Source organism: Pygoscelis adeliae, unplaced genomic scaffold (assembly GCF_000699105.1).
Source record: "Pygoscelis adeliae isolate BGI_AS28 unplaced genomic scaffold, ASM69910v1 Scaffold6, whole genome shotgun sequence".
NCBI lineage: Eukaryota > Metazoa > Chordata > Aves > Sphenisciformes > Spheniscidae > Pygoscelis > Pygoscelis adeliae.
In genome coordinates this window covers 4,125,044-4,129,391 of record NW_008825075.1, presented here as the reverse complement: position 1 = coordinate 4,129,391, position 4,348 = coordinate 4,125,044, and positions in this window count along the sequence as shown.

Genomic DNA, 4,348 nt, shown 5'->3' with positions numbered 1-4,348 from the left:
TCCTCTTGTTTATTCCCCATGCTACGTGTGTTTGCATAGAGGCATTTAAGTTGGGCTCCTGATGAAGCTGTCTTACTGGCTGGAGTTCCTTTGTGCTGCTCTACAGGCGCTCTCCTGCTGACCTGTGATCCTTCTCCAGGCTCTGGGCATCTGTTGCTGGCCCTGGCATCAAACTGGTAGGAGTGGGATGGATTGAAGTTCCCCTCCCCTGGCATCTCTAGTTTAAAGCCCTCTTCACCAGCTTGGCAAGCCTATGACCAAAGATACTCTTCACCTTCCCTGACAGATGGACCCCATCAGCCCCCAGTAGACCAGGTTTCTCAAAGCAAGTCCTATGGTCTAAATAGCCAAACCCCTGGCTGTGGCACCAGTCCCGTAACCATTTGTTGACTTGCCAGATTTGACTGGCCCTTTCAAACCCCTTCCCTTTGACTGGGAGGACTGATGAAAAAACTACCTGCCCTTCCTACCTCCTTCATCTCCCTTTCCCTCAAGGACATTTGAGCACTTCAGTGACTCCAGTACCTCATAAACCTGTGAGAATTCTTGCCTAATTTCCAGACAACACTGGTTCTTATCAGTATAGATAAAGCTTCAGGTAGACATCTGACTTTTAAAACATAGCTGAAGCCTTCAAATATCCTGAAGTACTTAAGCACTACATGTGTTAATGTTAGGAGTAGACATTGAGTAGCCATTGTTAACACTTACAGAAAATCTACTGCTAACGAGGATTTGTGATGTCCCTCATGCCATATAACATTGATAAATGTGACATTCACATCCCAAATCATGCAAGACAAATCATATGAATTATTCTTGAATAAACTTTACAATTTGTACTTAAAACAAAGTGTCTATTTGCAGGGTGAGGAAGGTGGAGAGGGAGAAGACTGAAAAAAGCATCCCAAAACTCATGCAATCTATACCTGTTGTGTAAGGTAAAAAATATTAAATTAAATAGTAAGACTACATCGACAACTGTAGTCCAAGTAATATGTCAATGTTACATGAAGACCCACAATCTTTTCTTTAAAAATGCAACTATAAAAACGAGGGGAAATGAAATGATCTCCAAGTCCTGAAGTGAGCAGTCTCAAGTAAACCAACAGTTTTTTTATTTCTATCATATCACTGTAAATCTAGAGTAATCTACTAGGGGAAAACAAAACAAAAAAAGTAATTGGATAGGTTTCTTCTGCAGTAAGCCGCTATTACAGTTAATTGCAAGCACTAAATGGAAGACAGGACTGAGTCTGTTTTGCAGTTTTGACTACTGCATTAGCATTTATATTTGATTCGATGTAAATGAAATTTTCAGTATATGCTCTTCACTTTGCAGCTTTATCCACATGTGTATTACTAATGAATCAAGTTGTGAACTAAGTAGTAATGGTAAACTGCAGTAGCTCAAGAGGCTATATCCTATTGTCATCTCAAAGTAGTTGCTGATCAGAAGGTTGGGTAGCTTGTTCACATAATGAGGCTTTGTTTTATTCTTGTTCAGAAAATCCTGGCCTATCTGGTTAACTTTTACTGGGAAAATTCAGGTTTAAGTCTCCACTTTAAAGAAAGCAAGCTGAGAACTGAAATCTCACTTTACCAGGAGCACAAAACCTTTGACGATTACTTGAGCTACTTAGTGAGCCTTCTGCTTCATCTTTCCTGTGAGAGTGGTTTCACTTTTTATAAGCAATTAATCATTAGAGGAGAGAAGCAGAAGTAACTAGTGGTTCTTATGAGCAGATTTTTTTCTTCCCCATCTCCAGCTATATCCCTTCTTTGCTTCAGACCTCTGACCTTTCTGGTGTTATATATGACCAGTCTCCATGCACATATATATGGAGACAATTAAATTTCAGGGCTCTTGAACAGTGGGGGTGCATCACAGTAGCTATAGTAAGAAGAGGCTGGATGTCTTCCAATGTAAATTTATAATGCTGACAGGAGTAGTGTGTGCTACTTTTCTTATCTCAAGACAGTATAAATGACTCGGGGAAGAAAAATATATTTTCATAGTCATTTTCAGAGGGACTTTACCTAAAACTCAGAATCTGAATTCCCCTGATGTTTGGAATATGCAGAATCTGAATTTAGATCTTAATTTTGTTCAGTGGTTTACAAGCATCACCAATTTTAAGTTTCAGGTTGGGTTCTGAATAAATGTTTTTAACTGTAAAGCCATCATTTCTCCCTTCAGCATACATATCAGTTCTTAGCAAAGCCTGCAGCTCTAAGTTAAATGCAACCCTGCCTTACGTGTAGAAGTTATCTTTGGTTTTAAAGAATACTAGATGAGGAGGGAAAACAAGCTCCCATTCCTCTCAGGTGCCACTGAATCTAAATATCCTTGGTAATAGCTATGTTTAATTATGTGTTGCTGCCTAATCCAACACATTGCCCTCATAAGTGCTTCTGGCAGTAGTTTTATTATTAATTTATATGTTAATTTTCCAGTGATGTTGAAAATTGTAGCCAAAATTTTCTTACAATACCTTTCCTTGAGCAATCTTCTAATTTTAGATTCTGAGCAATCTACTAATTTTAGATTCTGTGACTTCATTAAACTTCCAATTTATTGTAATCTTATGTAAGGCTTGATCCAAACCCATCAAAATCAATGCAACCCCTTCATTGTGATATACACAAGCACACACACATATTCATGCAAGAATTTTACTATTGGTATTTCCTTACTGAAAGAGAAATAAATATGATAGGAAGTTTTTGCAACTACTAGTACTTTATCTTTCATTGACATTTGTCTTAAATTTGAGATTCTTAAGCATTTTTTTTTTCTGACTCCTAACATGTCAGAGCCATTTGGAAAAATATTTAATAAGAACCAAACAGAAAAAAAAAAAAAAAAAATTCTAGCAGTCCAATACTGCCAGCCTTACTGTTAAATTGAATATTGAAGTCTATGTTTTGAAGTTTTGTCTGTAACTCAACTTTGCATTCTAACTTCGATCTCTTTTCTTAATTAAAATCTAAGGGCTCATATGGGAGTATGGAAAGAAAATAAAAGGCAGGTGAGAAAATATAAACACATTAATTATGAGGATGCATCATATATAAAAATTGGGGCTGAGTAGACAATTCCAGTGTTAATTTAGACTGACTTTGGACTACCTTCTACTTCTTATGGAATACTAAGCAAGGATTAATTTTTTAGTCTCAGGTGTTTTCTCCAAGAAGTTAATTGATATTATTGGGCCAGGCATTGATAGATCTTTCTCCTCCCACACTTATTCTGCATGTGCTTAGTGCAGCATTTTCATTATTTCACTTAAAATGTCATTTCTCTATGTTAGCTGTCAGCATTTTATTATGAACTCTGATTTTTGAAGTTTTGTAATTATAAGTAATTTTAAAATCTGTTTTAAATGTAGGGTTGAAATATAATGTATGGAATTTAATCACAGAAATATTTTCTTGTGAAATTTCAGAACATCTCTCTAGCCATTGTTTTTAAAAGCCCATATGATGATATCAAGTGCCCACAAAAAACCTCCAAGTGTCAAGTTTATATTCCTGAGCAGGTATATACTAGTGCAATAAGTCTTCCCCTGTGAAATTACACAATGTCTTTCTAATACTAATATATAATACAAACTTGGTTTCAACATGGTGTCAGAAAATGTAGTGCCGGCATCCAACTTTTAAGTGGAAGCTCTGGCTTTTTAAGTCCAGAGGTCCTTCCTTAACCACAAACACTTTGAGAAAATGTGATGGTGAACCAGTGTTCTACCTGAACCTGCAATATCTCTGAAAATCTCCCCTGAAGGGAAAGAAATACACAAAGAATTCATTCTCTCATTCGGATTCAACCCAATGGAAGGTTGACAGCCTAGGGAGCTTAAAAACCACTTGTGCTTTCACTTCCTCTGACAGAAACCTTCTCTGACCTACCTGCTAAAAGGTGCCTTCATGTTATATCCTGACCATGGCATGGCCTTCCCCACAGACACTGCTCTTCTGCTCTGTCTTCTATTCCAACTGTCAGCACACCTAACTCTCTACAGAAAAAGAAATAATAGACTTAAGCAATCTTTCATCCTAAATTCTGAGGAGGTCACTTCTAAATGCTTCGAGGACGTGTCCATAGTTAAAGAATTATGAAATCCTAACCAGAAAATAATAAATGGCTGTGCCTCCCGGGACTCTTACCTCAAATATCAGTCCTTATTTTTCCATAAGAAAAAAAAAAAAAAAAAGAAAAAAAACCAAAACAGAAAAGTATATATTTGAAAGAGCGTGACACTTACTTTGCAATTTAATATGTGAGCCTGTGTCCATCATTTTGTCTGCCTGTCACATTTGAGGCTTGTTTTTTTCTCTTTTTAGC